Here is an 18,722-nt window from a genome sequence, read left to right on the forward strand (position 1 = left end):
TCGTGAGGGACTATGGAGTGCCCTCCTCCATTTCGATTGCTCCCAAAAGTTTGCCACCATCCTCAACCTGCTCCATGATGACATGCAAGCCGTGATTCTGACCAACAGATCCACCATAGACCCAATCCACATCCGGACTGGGGTCAAGCAGGGCTGCATCATCGCACCAACGCTCTTCTCAATCTTCCTTGCTGCAATGCTCCATCTCACTATCAACAAGCTCCCCGCTGGAGTGGAGCTAAACTGTAGAAACAATGGGAACCTGTTCAACCTACGTTGCTTCCAAGCTAGATCCAAGGTCATCCCATCCTCTGTCATCGAACTACAGTACGCGGTCGACGCTTGCGTCTGCACACATTCAGAGGCCGAGCTCGAAGCCATTGTCAACTTCTTCACTAAGGCGTATGAAAGCATGGGCTTTGCAGTAAACATCCATAAGACAAAGGTCCTCCACCAACCTGACCCCACCACATAGCACTGCACTATTTTAAATACAAGTTGTTGTTGTTGAAACGCACTCCTCTCCGCTATTTACTTGAGTGCCAACGAGCTGGCTCCAGTCCACCTCATCATTGCCTGCTGACAGCCGGTCAGCTAACCTCTTTGCACCATTCCCAATGGACAGCAGAATGCAAAATGAGGCCCGACCGTTAATGTTCACCAGGCCTCCCACAGAGACTCCCAGGCGCCTGCACATCTCACCGGCTTCCCAACCAGGAGTTAAAATTACTCCGTAACCGTGTGTGGGGGATGGGGCGGTGGGGGCGGGGAATGGGGCAGGGCAGTGGGTGTGGATTGGGAAGGCTATCTAGGATTTATATATTTTCCAAAACTTGATAAAAGGGAATACAAAAACAGATTCACTGTATATGCCTGTGTTTTATCTGTCATGTGATTTGTGCCAGAACTGATCCTAGCAGTTATATAATCGTGGAATTATGTAATTGAAAACTATTGAGGACCAGGTTAACTGGAATACGAGTCACTAGGATTGACTGTGTAATTCTTATATTTTTGCAACATCTTCCAGTGTAATGAGATTTTCTCTCATTCTATTAATCTTTCTGTTTTTTTTCCCTTCCATCCCTGATTTCACTTCATTGCATTCTCCTTCAGCTGATAAAGTATTTAATACCATGTCGACTATTCTGACATTCCACTCGCTGACAGCACTGCAAATGTCACAGAGTAAGATGAACGATGTGTTGTTGCTGCTCCTTACCCACTCCTCCTCCCTCCAGCCTCCATGAAATGTTTGTGCGGAAGACTGATTTTTCTACCTATATGGCTGATAAATTTTTGTGTCAGTCCAACTAACAGTTGAACTTGTGCTTTCAGGGTAGTAAAATAGACAACTTAAACACCATGCTGTCAGCCTACTCAGTATAACTGGAATTTAACACATAACACAGAGAGAGGTGGGGAGCACGATCTTCTTGACTTCAATATAATTAAAGGGTTCAGATGACAACATAAATGCAGCGAATGAAGATGCTGGTTCCATATACATGTAAACATATTAGACATTAAGTATTTTTTGTGAAATCCTTATTAATAATCTTGCAGTTTGGTGTGAAATTAACAAGGAATTTACAGTGGCAAATTTGCTTTAAAGCAGCTGCTCTTTATAGGATTAATTTTTGTTTGTTGTTACCAGCTGAGTTCTTTAAAACATCTGCAATTCCTTCAAGGTTGACAAAGGCAGTAGTTTTCTGCATTACATTTGTTTTTTTCTTTAAATTCAGGCTCAAATTATTAAGCACAGCAGATGAAAAATGAATATCACCTGTTAGCAAGTGACATCCAACATCTATTATGGTCGTAGGATGATGTACAGTTTTATTGGATCATACTTCTTACACCAGCTGTTCCAACAGTTTTATGTGGCAGATTTGTCAACTCCGTGATCGCTGTTAGCTATTCTAACCTGTAATCTTTATGAACAGTACGCTCTATTCTATTTATACCTAAAGGTGATCACTTTTCACTTTTGCTAATTATGCTTTCTTGAACTACCGTGTTAGTTGTGCCCTTTTAGAGTTTCGTCAGCTATACCAGATAGTCTCCCGAATAAATCACAGTCCTCAAACTGCAAAAACTGTACTGCCCATGTGATCCACACAATTGTAGCTATTTAATTACATCAACTCGACCAGCTGTACCAAAAATATCAATTGGGCCATCTTAGGCAAAATATGCTCCAACATGGTCCCTGTAGAACCACAGGAGCTTATAGTACAGAAAAAGGCCATGTGGCCCATCATATCTTTGCAAGTGCATACTTCCCGGCTTTCTCCCTTAGTTTTCTTTTATTCATTCACGGGATGTGGGCGTTGCTGGCAAGGCCAGCATTTACTGCCCATCCCTAATTGCCCATGAGAAGGTGGTGGTGAGCTGCCTTATACAATTGAGTGGTTTGTTAGGCCAGTTCAGAGGACAGTTAAGAGTCAACCACAATGCTGTGCATCTGGAGTCATATAAAGACCAGACCGGATAATGATGGTCTTCTCGAAAGGACATGAGTGAACCAGATGGGTTTTTGCGACAATCTAATAGTTTCATGGTCACCATTACTGATACTAGCTTTTTATTCCAGATTTATTTAATGAACTGAATTTAAATTCCCCAGCTGCCCTGTCAGGATTTGAACTTATGTCTCCAGATCATTAGTCCAGGCCTCGAGATTACTGGTCCAGTAGCACCTTCCCCTGCTTCAAATGCTTTCTTACCCTAAGAAAACTTACTGACCCGAAACTTAGAAAATAATTTGTCTCTGATGTTATGTTTTTGGTTTTGATGTTATGGGGCCAAGATTCAGCCTCCCGAAAGTCCTCTTACCGCCAGAAAGCAGCGGCCAAGCGGCGGAGTCCAGTGGCCGCCGATTTGCGGTTGAATGGCTGCCGCAAGTGAAGTTCACCTTGGTGGATTTTCCGGCGATTCCCACTTCCGCCTCGCTGCTGCCAACCGGTCCTAAATGTGCACCGCCGATCTCCCACACCTCATTTACATTGTTTTTCGTGTGTGGGACATGGCTGCGTGGCAACCATTAAAGGCGAGGGCCCACTGCCGCAGCCGCCATTTTATTTTTTTGCTGGTCGAATTCCGGACCCAACTAAAATCTTCGCAGTGCTCACAGCAGCTCTCCCCTTTAAGTGAAGGGGATAGAGGTGGTGACGCACATGCGTCATGATGTCATCACCACTCCGCGGATGATTGACAGCGGCGGTGACTCAGTCCCGCCTCCACTTCCGCCCTTCTCGTTGTCAATCTTCTGCTTACCCTCCCACTTCCGCCCCCAGTATGACCGACTTCCGGTCCGCCTGAAAAAGAATGACAAAGAGCTAAATTTCACAAAAGAGGCAACCTCATCCAGCATGATGGAAAAAACTTTAATAATGATAGGTGCGCTGGGTTTCCGGCGGGCCTGAATTTCTACCCCTACATATTCTACTTGGGCTTAATATCAATGATCACGCCCATAACTGGACCTCCACTCCCTAGTCAATTGGAGTATGTCTTTGTTTACCGACATATTGTGCAGATAATGACAAGACTTAAGGATTGAACAGAGATCCACTACTACTGAACTCCAGCTTATTGGAATGTAACATGTCCCATCATATGATTCTCCTCGCCTTTGGTAGCCAGACTGAATACATACTCTACCAGACAAAAACTCAGCCTGTAAACAAAAAGATGATTTATTTAACATAGAACAATGAACCACAGCAAGCACAAGATAGGTATGTTACAGTAATTATAACATTTACTGTTAAGTCCTGACACTAATGTACTGACTCACACGAGACACATGCTGAAGTCAAGGTCACTCAGGACCTGCACCTTTAATTCCAGCTCTCCAGTGCTGCACTTGCCTGAGACCTCCCTTTATATACCTCAGTGGGACAAGTATGGAGTGTCTCCTGCAAGTGCACCCCTGGTGGTAAGGTATGCTTATTGTTACAGGTCATATCCAGTTACAGTCATGTATAGCATGGTAAGATACAGTTATATACAGTAATGTGAGATACATGACATCACCCTCCCCCAATGTCTTATTGCCTTTATAGTTTCAGTCTCTCAGATGGTCTGCGCTCTCGCATGGAGCGTCTTAGTTGTGGTTCCGTTGTTTGCCTTGGTGCCTGTTTTTCGTTCGGTGTGATTGCTGGTATCTCGCCTGGGCTGTCTGTTTCGTTTGGTGTCATTGCTGGTATCTCGCCTGGGCTGTCTGTTGAGACTGCCCTTTCCTCAGGTTGTTCCACCTGTCTGTCCACCTGGTGTGGTGTGAGTTCCACATTGTAGTCTGCCTCTGGTTCTTCAGTGTTATCAGTGAATCTACTTTTTACTTGGTCTACATGCCTCCGGCAGGTTTGGCCATTATCCATTTGTACAACCAGTAACCTGTTTCCCTCTTTGTCTGTTACTGTCCCTGCAAGCCATTTAGGACCTCGGCCATAGTTTAGCACAAACACTTTGTCCCCTATCTCATTCCACCTCCCCCTCGAATTTCGGTCATGGTACTCAGTTAGCTTTTGATGCTTAGCCTCAACAATTTCATGCATGTCTGGGAGGATTAACGAGAGCCTGGTCTTTTAGGTTTATTTCATCAATAGTTGTGCGGGGGGAACCCCAGTCAACGAATGTGGACGAGATCTGTATGCCAGCAGCAGTCGCGACAGGTGGCTCTGCAGCGTGGGACCTTGGATTCTGAGCATGCCTTGTTTAATGATCTGCACTGCTCACTCCGCCTGGCCATTGGAGGCTGGCTTGAAAGGTGCCGTCTTAACGTGATTTATACCGTGGTCAACTATAAAATCATGAAATTCTGCACTGGTGAAGGACTGACCATTATCACTGACCAATATGTCAGGAAAGCCGTGCGTTGCAAACATGGTTCTAAGGCTCTCCACAGTGGTGGAGGTGGTGCTCGAGTTTAAAATGGTGCACTCGATCCATTTTGAAAATGCATCAATGACTACAAGGAACATTTTGCCCATGAATGGGCCCGTATAGTCTACATGCACCCGCGACCACGGTTTGGTGGGCCAGGGGCTTAGGAGGGCCTCCCTGGGGGCATTACTGAGTTGGGCACAAATGGTGCACCGACGGACGCAGAGCTCCAAGTCCGCGTCAATGCCAGGCCACCAGACATGAGATCTGGCTATGGCCTTCATAAGGACGATCCCCGGGTGCTCGCGATGGAGCTCCCGGGCAAACGCCTCCCTGCCTCGTAAGGGCATAATTACTCGGCTGCCCCACATCAGGCAGTCTGCCTGTAGTGAGTTGATGCATGCACCTATGGAAGGGTTTGACCTCCTCGGGGCAGGCATTGCGAGCCTCTGCCCAGTCACCGGTTAAAACACATCTTTTAACTAGAGATAACGTGGGGTCGCTGGTCGTCCAGACTCTGATTTGGCGAGCCATCATTGGCGAACCTGTGCATTCAAAGGCATTGATTGCCATGACCATCTCTCAGTCCTGTTCGTCGGACCCTTCTGTGGTCGCCAGGGGAAGCCTGCTAAGCGCGTCGGCACAGTTGTCTGTGCCTGGTCTGTGCCTTATCGTGTAGTCGTAAGCCGCCAGCATGAGTGCCCACCGCTGAATGCGCGCTGAGGCGTTGGCGTTGATTGCCTTGCACTCGGATAGTAGGGACGTGAGGGGTTTGTGGTTGGTTTCAAACGCAAACTTGGCCCCGAAAAGGTATCGGTGCATCTTTTTGACACCGTACACGCACGCGAGCGCCTCCTTCTCAACCATACCATACCGTACCCACGCTCCGCCCGCAAAAGTGACCTGGAGGCATAAGCAACGGGCTGCAATTTACCCGCATCATTGACGTGCTGTAAAACGCACCCGACCCCATACGCTAATGCATCACACGTAAGGACTAACTTTTTACCTGGGTCAAAAAAGGCTAAAACACTCTTGGAACATAGAAGGTTGCGTGCCTTATTGAAGGCTCGTTCTTGGGCGTCCACCCAAAACCAATCGCACCCCTTTCTGAGTAGCACGTGGAGAGGCTCCAGCAGCGTGCTCAAGTTCTGCATAAAGTTCCCAAAGTAATTGAGTAGCCCGAGAAAGGCGCGCAGTTCCGAAACATTCCGGGGCCTGGGTGTCAGGCGAATCGCTTCGGTTTTGGATTCGGTTGGGCGGATTCCATCAGCGGCAATCGTTCTGCCCAAAAATTCAACCTCAGGCGTGAGAAACAGACACTTGGATTTCTTAACTCTTAGGCCTACCCGATCCAATCGACTTAGTACTTCCTCAAGATTGCAGAGATGAGAATGTCGTCTTGAAAACAACCGTCCCCGGAATGGACTTGAGCAGACTCTCCATGTTGCGCTGGAATATAGCAGCTGCTGACCTGATGCCGAATGGGCATCAATTGTACACAAAAAGGTCTCGATGTGTGTTGATGGCGGTGAGTAGCTTAGACTCTTCGGTCAGTACTTGCGTCATATACGCAGATGTGAAGTCAAGTTTCGAGAAAAGTTTTCCTCCAGCCAACATGGCAAATAGGTCCTCCGCTCTGGGCAGCGGGTATTGGTCCTGTAGGGAGGCTCTGTTTATGGTAGATTTGTAATCCCCACAGATTCGCACGGATCCATCAGGCTTCATGACAGGGACGATGGGGCTTGCCCAGTCGCTGAATTCCACGGGAGAAATTATGCCTTCCCGCAAAAGCCGGCCCAGTTCGTTTTCAATATTTTCCCTCATCACATAAGGCACAGCTCTAGCCTTGTGATGGACCGGTCTGGCATTCTGTGTGATGTAGATTCTAACTTTAGCCCCTTTGAAGGTGCCCACACCTGGCTGAAAGAGATGTTCAAAACGGCTTAGAACTGTTGAGCTGGAGGTCCGTTCCTCTGACGACATGGCGTCCCATTTCCAATTAAGTTCTGCTAGCCAGCTTCTCCCCAACAGGGCTGGGAGATCCCCGGGGACAATCCACAGGGAAAGTCAGTGCACCATCCCTTTGTGTGTGACTGAGAGCATGGCGCTGCCAAGGACTGGGACGATTTCTTTAGTATAGGTCCTTAGTTTGGTGTCGAGCTTTGTGAGTTTTGGTCTGTTGCTTTTGTGCGGCCAACCTGTTCAAATTGTTGAATGCTCATTAGGGATTGACTGGCCCCCGTGTCCAGTTCCATGTTGACGGGTATCCCGTTGAGTAGAACCCTCATCATAATTGGAGGCGTCTTGGTGTAAGTACAGTGGACATTGATCGTGTTAACCCGCTGTACCTCGTCGTCCCGTGCACTGTTCCAACAGTCTTCTGGTCCGCTTTCCGACTCTTCCGATTCGTATACCAGCCGAGCTGCTGTTTTTCTACACATGCAAGCCAGATGCCCTGTGTAGTTGCAGTTTCTGCAAACAGCATGCTGAAATCGACACACCCTGGTTGAGTGCCTTCCCCCACATCTCCAATACAGACCATTTCTATTGTTTCTGAAGGATGAGCTGCGTCTGGCTGATCTCCCTTGAGCTTCTCTCAATCTGTTGTTGATTGCTCGCATTGTGGGTTGATGAGGTGTGATCAGCCGTTCATGTGGCCCTTGATTTTGATGGCTTCTGGCACCACTGTCTGCTGTTGAAGGCCTGCTCTCCTGCCTTTGTCTGTGTGTGGGGGTAGCGGTTTGTTTCACAATGTGAACCCCTTGTTCCGATGCCTCATTGGTTGTCGTACCCGAAGTATAGATCAGCCTCGTTTCTTCTTCGCCTGTCAAGAACATCTGTGCGATCAGTGCTGTTCCCTCTAGAGTCAAGTTCTTAGTCTCTATAAGCTTTCGGAATATGCCTGCGTGGCCTATTCCTTCAATAAAAAAAGTCTCTCAGTACTTCTCTCCTTAGTTTATCGGGGAACTCACTTGAACTAGCCAGCCTCCGAAGTTCCGCCACGAAGTCGGGTATGCTTTGGCCCACGCAGTGTCTGTAGTTGTAGAACCTGTGTCTGGCCATGTGTAGGCTGCTCGCTGGCTTCAGGTGGTCTCTCACCAGTGTGCTCAACTCTTGCTTGCTGATTTCTCAGGTACCAGCAGGTCTTTCATTAAAGCGTATGTTTTCGAGCCACAGCTGGTCAAGAGATGGGCTCTTTTCTTGTCTGCCTTATTGTTGCCCAGCCAGTCTTTGGTCACAAAGCTTTGCTTGAGCCTTTCTATAAAGTCATCCCAATTGTCTCCAGCATTGTATTTCTCATCTGAGCTGTTGGTAGCCATTCTGTAGATTCTGTGATCCCGTAACTCGTTGCCACTGTTAAGTCCTGACTCTGATATACTGACTTACATGAGACACATGCTGAAATCAAGGTCACTCAGGACCTGCACCTTTAATTCCAGCTCTCCAGTGCCGCACTTGCCTGAGACCTCCCTTTATATATCACTGTGGGACAGGTATGGTGTGTCTCGTGCAAGTGCACCCCTGCTGGTAAGGTATGCTTATTGTTACAGGTCATATCCAGTTACAGTCATGTATAGCATGGTAAGATACAGTTATATACAGTAATGTGAGATACATGACATTTACTATTCTCTGTCTATATATTATATTGAAAATCTTATGTTTATACATAATTTTCATATCTTACTTTTTGTTTAACATTTTTGTTATCCTTTTTCTATTGTAAAATACTATGTCCACATTTGCAATGCATCATGGTCGTGTTGTAGCACTTCAGTTTTGACCTTCCAACTTCTGCTGCAGAGCAACACCTATGCTCCAACTTATCTACAATTCTGCTTCTTAAATTGTTGTAAGTTTTTTCTATTTAACTATAAATAATAAAATAAATTTAACTAATTTCCATGATTTTAAGAGATGTATTTTTCCCTTATGTCCCGTGGTGGATTTGCAGTTCTAGCCCTGCATCAGCAAGATGTTTCATGTTGTCAAGTCTCCAATAACTAGCACTTTGAACAGTTGTCATCCACTATACTCCAGACCTCAATGACTCATGGCCATAATGTTTGAGCTTAACATGAAGGTGCCCAAACAATGGCATTAGCTCAGAACTTTCATTTGAAGGTTTAAAATCTACAAAAGGCTGAAAAAAGGGAAATATTTTTATATTCGATCGCTTTTCCCCATCACTCATGCTTATTTTGTCTTACTAGTTATCATTGTTTACGCTGCTTTCTGCACTTTCACAGGAGCAGGATGAAAATAACAACTCTTACGATGCATTTCCCTCTCTGACACCCAGATTATGCCAGCAGGATCTAGGAATCCTCACACAAGGCCCAGGTGAAACTTCCATCGCTGGGATTGAAGCAGAACTCTCGCCTCAGGCTCCAGAATAAGTAACAAGACTATATGGGGAAGGGGCCCTTTCTACAGGTAGTTCTAACATTAAGTAAGCAACACAATGAATACATTTAGGCAGATAGGTGGCATATACAGTTCAATGCAAATAATTATGAAGTAGCACAATTTGGGACGCTCTTTAAACATGGGAATGCAGATGGAAAATATTTTTTTTTTAAAGTGAGATTCTGGGTTATATACATTGAGGATATGAACATAAAAGCAAGGAAGTAATACATTTGTTGGAAACATTGTATAGACCACAGTTGGAGCTCTGAGTGCAGTTCTGGTGATCTCATTATAGGAGGAAGAGGCTCAGGGTATAGCAAAGGTTCACTGGACTGATACTAGGAAAGATTAATGTTCTGAAGGAAGGCTCAAAAATTGTGGCTCTTTTCAATGGAACAAATGATGAAGGGTTTTGAGAGGATAAATAGTATCAGATTTTTCCATTGCTTGGTTAATTGATAAGAAAGGGGGCATAAACTGAGAATTATCACCGGAAGAAGGAAGTTAAAAGATGTATTTTTACTCTTTTTTTATTTGAACATGTGGGTATTAAGGCGAAGATTATAATAGCATTTAATTGGCATTGGATGCACATCTGAAAAGAAACATTGGGTTAGAAATTGCGTTCGGAGGTGTAACTCCAGAGTCCTCCAATCAATAAGTAGAATTCCATTTCAATCATTTATGAAGGTAATCCCCTAATGATATGCAATGGAATCCCTAAATCTAGTAATTATACAATGTACAGAATTGGAATTTTATTCATAATTAACTTAATTCCAGCAACCTCACTAAAAATATAATTATTTTATAATAACTTTATACATCATTAAAAGTCTAATCCATGCGAATATTTTCATTAAATCATTTCATACAGCATATGTGCATAATTTAGGATATTAAAATGTTTAATTAAAGCCTGAGATATCCCTTTTACGCTGATACAAACAGGCCCTATACCCACTTGCATCAACCGTGCGCAGTTTCTAGCCAGTAGGTGGAAAAATAGCCCAATAGCCAGCGATTGCTTTTTCATGGCCCCCGCAGATGGCCTGTCAAGCATACGTTGACAGGCTCGAAGTTCCAGATTTCGCACATACACAAGTGCCGAGGGAAATCCCAAACTTACAGGGCATTTCAAAGGGAATACGATCGCAATTTCAGACTCAAAATAACAGGATATTGAACTCTGCAGGTACTTTGATGGCCTCCACTGGGTCACCAGAACTAGGGGTTGCCGTGGCCACAGCCTGGCACCAAAATGGAGTGCCGGGCTGCACGATCGCAGCCCGGACGCTGCAATAACATTACACAGTGGCCCGATCGGTAAGTCGGGCAGAAAAAAAAAATGGTGGCGCGCGGCGCGGCACAGCGCATCTCCCCTTTAACTTTCTTCCCGCAATGGATGTGCGGCCTGGTTCGTGAACCGCAAGGCTGGCACTGGACAATTTCTGCCGCAGGTCAGAAAGTGGCTACCGCAGGGCGAAAAGATCTCGCCGTGCATGGCATTGACATCATCATCATCGCCGCCGCAGCGGTCCGAGGCACTCCCACGCAATTTCGCGGGAGTTGGTTGTGACCCCCACCCCCACCCCGGAGACGCTAACAAGAGACGCATAACAGTGGAATTTCGGCCCCTAAGTTTCTATGGGCTAGATTTTGCACTTTTGTGCAGATCGCCCAAAAATGGGTGTTATTTCCAGCATGGGCGGTAAAAATGGGTTTTCAGATCACCGGCTTGTCACCCATTTTCAAAGCCCCTAGTCTTCATTTTAAAAATTGGGTGTTACTGCGAGCGATCTGAAATGGGCGTTAGCGTTAAATCTCTCTGACCTTCTGCCGTAAAGTGTCGCCGTGCTTAGCAATGGTATGGCAATGCTCGATTCCCACAATTCCGGTCAAGGGTCATTATGACATGTGCATAAGAGGAGACAGAGAGGGAGCTGAGAGGGAGTGAAGGCATATAGGTGTGGTGTGGCTGCTTTGGGAGGAAGGCGGGAGAGTTTCGAGCTTTATAGCAAATTGTGCCCAAAAACTTAGCTGTTACCAGCCAGATATTTTCCCGAATTTGGTGCCTATAATGGAGGGATTGGAGGAGGCGACACAGCACGCTGTGGAGACTGATGCTGAAGAGAGCAGTGAGATGGGAAAGGAGCAAATTGGAGGACGCAAAAGAGTGAGGTTCTCAGTTGAGGCTAATGCCTCCCTCATGCAGGAGGTCGAGTCACGCTGGGGTGATTTGACATAGGGAGGGTGTGGGAAGCCCATCCCAAAGGCCTACCAGAGGATATGGGCCGAGATAGTAGAGGTGGTCTCGTTGGCAACCAATGAGGTGCGTGAGGGCAACCAATGCCGCAAGTGATGGAACGACCTTTTCGGTTCTGCAAGAGTAAGTATTACATTTATTTACACGTACTTATGCATTTATATAATTTGATTTGCAACAGTCATGAGTGACTATCATCAGATGTGAGGTCTTTGACTTTTACCGGGAATGTTGTAGTCAAAGCCTGCAGTCACGGGTGCACGTCTTTCGGTAAAAAATGATAATTATCATAATAATCATATTTACATCTGTCGGTTATGTGTTGTATCAGTCTCTGTGACAGTCCCTAGAAATAATATCATGCAATTATCTCATGCCATGTCGTCCTGTTACCTTTTACAGAAGAAGCTATCAAGGAATAGGTCTGAGCAGAGGCGAATGGGTGGGGCCACCAGTCATCAGCGACATCACTGACATTGAGGAGCGGTGCTCACACTCGTGGGAAAGCACCCCCGGACAGCCATGGATGCATCTGCAAACCCTGAAGTGATGCCACGTGAGTAAAGTATATACCATTGCGTGATGTAAAGTCAATAGATGCCACGCCCACTCATATCCGAACAATAATATATCATTGATGATTTCTAAAAGTGTCCTATAAATAATGCTGGCCTCATGAGAATCAGTGCAATGCAGAATGTGTTGATGGTCATGAAATGTGATGTCTGTGATGATTTTGATAGTGGTGGTGCTTTTGTCATGCATATGCTGTGTGTGGCGCTGGAATCACCTTGTGACCCTAGCATCCCCTTCTCCTCTAATAACCTCATTGTGTTTTGCAGCTAAGCCAGCAGTGCATCCCGTGGCAAGACCACAGAGCCCAAGAAGGTGGGGGTGCAGGGCCGAACTTGCCGGACTATCCTACATCTGGTGCTGAGGAGTTCCGATTCTCGCCCATCAATCAGCTGGGTCTGTTCTCCACAGATGAGAACGCTGACTTTGAGGAGCCTGCATCACCAGGCAGGTCTGCTTCACGAGCGGCAGATAAGAACGGAGAGATGGTACAGTTGTCCAGGAGGACTGTAGACATCGGTGACCAGATCCTACATGCATTGGGGGGCATATCCCGACAGCTGGCCAGCATCTCCGGCATCATGACGGAGTATGTTCCACGGATGGCAGAAGCCCTGGAGGAGATAGCCAGGAATACTCATGGCACAGGCCTCCCAGTGGTCTTGGAACACGGCAATTCGCCCCTAGGTTCTGCACCATCACTGCGAATGACAAATGAGAGGCAGGACCAAGATCCTGTTTCTGGATCCGAGAATGTTGCCACCTCGTGCGACCACCGGCTCTGCCTTTATCCCCCCCCCAATGAGGCACCGTCAGAGGAGCTTCTCGGCCAGGTGGCGTGGAGCGAGGAAGGGAAGGGGTAGAGGTGGGGAGAAGAAGGGGAGGGGTCAAGGAAAGTGAGGCGCATATCCGCAGGTGATGGCTTTGTTATATCTCCATCTCGGTGTATGCAATTTGTTGTAAGGTATGGGGGAAGAGGGCCCAGCCGTTGGTTTGCATTTGTATTCTGTGTTGCTGGACATGTTGATCATTTGATTGATGTCAATGTTCTAATAAGTGGGTGGGGGTGGGGTGTTTTTGCCTGTGATATTTATGATTTCAGACCAATGGTCGTATTAAATGTTTTTTATTCAACATAACCTTGTTGCGCATTGTCTCAGATAGCTGGACCATTACACAAGCTGGCCCCATTCCAATAAAAGTATAATGCCAATTGTTCACAAGCAATAAATGTTGCCACTAAGACATCTTCAGTAAAACCCAATCGTCCACAGTATGAAAATATGTCTGTTCAGATGGTCACATCGCCTGAGAAGAACTCCAGAGTAAATCCAAACTCCCCCGAAGCAGCCTTTTCAATGAAGCGACCTACGATTTACAAAATGGCGTCCACACCGCTGTGATTAGTTCAGAACAGTTCAACTTTTTCAGAGTGGTGTTTTTGACGAGCGATATTGTGGGCAAGATGTGTGCGAGGTGCTGAAAGTGAGGCTGGACGATATACTGGGCGTTAATTTCAGAAAATGTGATCTTTGCAACAAAAAAAAGTGGGCCGTCAGTAATATTGAATCTTTGCGTTAATTACGTGCCGAAAGTAATGCTGGGCGATATTATGGGCGTTGGGTTTGCTCATTCTGATGATTCCGCCCCAAAAAAGTGGGTGGGCGGTATTTTTTCCCGGCGTTATGTACATGGTAAAATTAATGCTTGCCGATAAGTGTCTGAGAAATGGGCATCAGTTTCCATTTTGTGGCTAAATGGGCGCAATCTGGACTTTACACCTCATTTCAGCATTAAAATGGACGGTAAGTGGGCGTTATACATGCAAAAATAAAGGAAAATCTAGCCCTATGAGTTTTTATCAACTGAGATTCAAGCAACCCATAGAAATTCCATTCAAACCTATAGGCAAGGTTTTTTTAAACATCAATGGAAAACTACATAGAATTTACATCACAGAAATAGGCCATTTGGCTGATGTTTATGCTCCACACGAGCCTCCTCCCACCCTACTTCATCTAACCCTATCTACGTATCCTTCTATTTCTTTCTCCATCATGTACTTAACTGGCTTCCCCTTAAAAGTACTTAAACTAGTACCTGTTTACAACTAGCTTCTTCCTGCACTAGAACTTGTTTGGTCTATTTTCTTATAATGCACTATACGGAGAGTGAATGATCCTTTTGGATCCTTCCTCATCTACTTTCAAACACTGCCACAACTGGAATGCTAGATGAATCTCTATATTCATTGGAGGAAGAAAATCACTACTCTAGGTAAAAGCTCTCAACTCACTCATATTTGGTAGAGTATGGTTTGAATAACTCTGTCAACTCCTGCAAATACATGATATAAACTGGAACATAGGCATCCAGAATCTCAAGCTGGTTCCGCCATTCAATTAGATTGTGGTTGATCTGCATCACAGCTCCATTAACCCACCTTGGTTCCATATCCCTCAATACCCTTACCTAATATAAATCTATCAATTTCAGCGTTGAAATTTTCAACTGACCTAGCCTCAACAGCTTTTTGAGGGAGAGAATTACAGATTACCACTAACCTTTGGATTAAAGAGCGTCTCCTGACATCACCCCTGAAAGCTCTAATTTTAAGGTTATGCCCCCTTGTCCTGCACTTCCCTTGCCAGAGGAAATAGTTTATCTCTATTAACTCTATCAAATACTATAATCATCTAAATATCTGTAGTCAATCATATCAACCGTAATCTTCTGAACCAAGAATTGAAGCAGAGAATATATTTGAAAGAAAGACAAGTTGTGGTATTGATGGGTATAACTGCTATTGAATTTCTGAGAATTTAAAAATGTTACAGGAGTATACAAGTATCCTTCTTCAGTTGAAATGATCTATGTATCTTATAGAGCTCTGTCTTGAAGCCAGCTAGCTATACATTCTGCTACTTGTCCCCTGACTCTGCATTCTCTGATCCTGTTTATCAGTCTATTATGGGGTACCTTATCGAAGGCCTTTTGAAAATCTAGATAAATTACATCGACTGCATGACCATTGTCGACCTTCTCTGTTACACCTTCAAAAAATTCTGAGGTTCGTCAAGAATGATTTTCACTTTTGAAATCCATGCTGACTATTCATTATTATATTTTTGGTTTCTAGATGTTCTTCTATTTTCTCCTTTAGTAGGGATTCCATTATTTTTCCTACACCGATGTTAAGCTCACTGGTCTACAATTCCCTGGACATGTTCTATCTCTTTTCTTAAATATAGGTATTATATTAGCTATCAACCAGTGTTCTGGCACTACACCTTATTCTAACGAATTATTAAATATGTGTAGTAATGCCTCTGCTATCTCTTCCCTAGATTATTTTAAAATGTGTGCATGCAATCCATCCAGACCAAAGGTTTTATCCTCTTTGAGTTTGATTACTTTACTTAATATATCCCCTCTTTTTATTTTAAATGCACTTATCTCATTCCTAATCTCTTCATCCAATGTCATGTCCACCTCCCTCAAGCAAAATAATTATTTAATATTTCTGCCACCTCTCTATCGTTACCTGTGCTATTATTCTGTCTATCACTTAATGGCGCTATTCCCATCCAAACCTTCCTTTTTTATTGATGTGCATATAAAATATTTTACTATTTTGTTTTATGTTACTTGATAATTTAATTTCATAGTTCCTCTTTGCCTTCCTAATTGCTTTTTGACTTCTCTCCTAATCTTTTCGTATTTTTCCTTATCGTGCACTCCTCTGCTGTCTATGTACTTAATGTATGCCTCTTTCCTTACCCTCAATTGTTCCCTTATGGATCTATTCATCCATGGAGTCTCATTAGTGTTTAGTTTTTTCTTTTCTTTTAATGGAATATATTGTTCCTATACTCTTTTGAAAACCATTTTAAATGTTTCCCATTGCTGTTCTACATCGTTGTTTGCCAATATTGTTGCCCATTTTATTTTCCCAAGTTCTATTCTCAGCCCGTCAAAATCAGCTTTTCTCCAATCTATTACCCTGGTGTTTATCATACTTATGTCCTTCTCAATTATATCTTAAAGCGTATTATATTATGGTCACTATTGCCTAGATGTTACCCTACTTTTACTTCTCTTATCTGCTCTGGTTTATTCCCCATTACTGGATCCAATAGCGAATCCTAACTTTATTGGGCTTTTTACATATTGTGTTAGAAAGAAGTCCTGTACCCATTTAGGAACTCCATTCCCTTATCCCCTTTACCTACCTCTTCTGCCCAATTAATATTGGAGTAGTTGAAGTCCCCCATGATTATTATTCTATGTTTTTTACTAATTTCCCTAATTTCTCTACATATTTCTTCCTCCACCTCCCTTGCACTATTAGGTGATCTGTAGACTACACCTATTAGTGTGATTGATCCTTTATTATCTTTTATCTCTATCCATATGGATTCTATTTTTGACTTGCTGATAGCTGCGTCACCTTTTTCTACTGCCATTATGTTATCCCTAATAAGTACAGCTACTCTACCTCCCCTTTTTCCCTTTCTATCTTTTCTAAATATGTTATATTCTGCAATGTTTAATTCCAAGTCCTGATTTTTCTGTAGCCATGTCTCAGTAATCCCTATTATGTCTGGTTCCTCGCAATTAATTATTATCTCCAGCTCCCCTGTTTGATTGCGGACACTGTGTACATTGCTGTAATTAGCAGATGGAGAGTTCCCAAAGTTTGGTCCTATATTGGTTTAGTAATACTAAGTGTTGAAATGAAGAGAAGTACAATACAACCATAAATTAAATGTAATCATCATTGATCTGTGAGGTTGATTTGTGTCAAATAGGGGGTAGATTGATGTTGGTGGAACGTGAAATGAGACAACATCTTGGGCAAGCCTCTGTCCCATAAAAACCTTGGCAGATAATCAGGAAAGCAGATAATTGGAGATAATTGCAAAATGAAAATGAAGCACACCTTTGGAAGAGTCCCACCGTCCAGGGCCCCAAACAGTCCTTCCAGGTGAAACACTTGTACTTCTTTTAATTTGGAATACTGTATTTACTGCTCGCAATGCAGTCTCCTCTGCACTGGGGTGACCAAATATAGATTAGATGACTGGTTTGCAGAACACCTCCATTCAGGCCGCAAGCATGATCCCGCGCTTCCGGTTGCCTGTCATTTTAATTCTCCAGCCCATTCACACTCTAACCTTTCAGTCCTCAACCTCCTACACTGTTCCAATGAAGCTCAACATAAGTTCAAGGAACAGCACCTCATCATTCTGTTCAGCACGTTACAGCCTTCCGGACTCAACATGGTGTTCAACAATTTCAGATCCTAATCTCTGCACCTGTTGCTGATGATTCTGATATTCCCATTTACACCTCCTCTAGACCCATCGTTTGTTTCTTTACTTGTCCCTTTTGCCTTGCACCAGCTTCCCTTTTTTCATTTAAACTCTCCTGCCTTCCAGCCTATCACAGACCTTCCTTTTTGTTCATTCCTCCCTCCCCCATTTCCCTACCTCTTAAAACCTGTTATGTCTTTTTCCAATTCTGATGAAAGGCCATCGACCTTTCTCTCTCCACAGATGCTACCTGACCTGCTGAGTATTTCTGGCATTTGCTGTTTTTACTTCAGATTTCCAGCATACACAGTATTTGGCTTTTGTATTCGGAAGGGTCTCTTCATGTTTATGGAAATCTAGTTCATGGTCTCTAGTTAGCGTCAGAATTAGCATTTTTGCTTAAAACCACTTTGATCATTTTCTCAATGTAATTATCTGTTATCTGGTTCTTTTCTCATCACTTCTTTTCCTTTGTCGTTAAATCACACCTTCACTTAACTGTGCAGCACATCATTATTTTTCAAATCTTCAGCTGTCTCATGGAACAGATTGCCTTTACCTATAAAATGTTGATTCAATTCTCCCTTTTGTCGAGTTCTAATTTAGTCCATCTTGTACTTCACATTTAGTTCAGTCTGCTCTTGATAATAGTGAAACACCTGATACAGCAATTATCTATCAGATTGACATATGGATTTGACTGTATTAAATAAAAGGTATGTGCCCAGAAATGACTGTGGCAGCATTTAACACATGGATGCTTAACTTGCTTGCATGGCAACTTGCCAAGGCTTCTTCGGCAGCACCTCCCAAACCTCTACCATCTAGAAGGACAAGGGCAGCAGGCACATGGGAACATCATGCAAGTTCCCCTCCAAGTTACACACCGTCCTGACTTGGAAATATACCCTTCATCATCAAAATCCTGAAACTCCAACCCTAACAGCACTGTGGGAGTACCTTCACCACAAGGACTCTTAGCAGTTTAAGAAGGTGTCTCATCACTACATTCTCAAGGGCAATTAGGGATCGGTAATAAATGCTGGCCTTGCCAGTGATGCCCACATCCCAGGAACGAATATTAAAAACAAAATCTTTTGTCCACTATCTTAACAGAGGTGTTAACTTATTCATTTCAATTAGGAACAAGGGAATGTCACACAATTTATGTTACTGTTTGCATTCTACTATCACAAGCAATAATTTTTAGTCATTTTTTTTGTTATGTTGACAAACATAATAAGAAAATACAATGGACATAT

The 18,722-nt window shown here is 44.0% G+C and overlaps 1 protein-coding gene across 1 annotated transcript in view; it reads right to left on the bottom strand.

Annotated features, from left to right (window-relative positions):
- LOC139227854 (metabotropic glutamate receptor 4-like) overlaps window positions 1-18,722 on the bottom strand; it is a 1,455,190-nt gene that overhangs the window by 674,981 nt on the left and 761,487 nt on the right. The window lies entirely within an intron of this gene.

The sequence above is a fragment of the Pristiophorus japonicus genome, chromosome 17 (genome assembly GCF_044704955.1).
Source record: "Pristiophorus japonicus isolate sPriJap1 chromosome 17, sPriJap1.hap1, whole genome shotgun sequence".
NCBI lineage: Eukaryota > Metazoa > Chordata > Chondrichthyes > Pristiophoridae > Pristiophorus > Pristiophorus japonicus.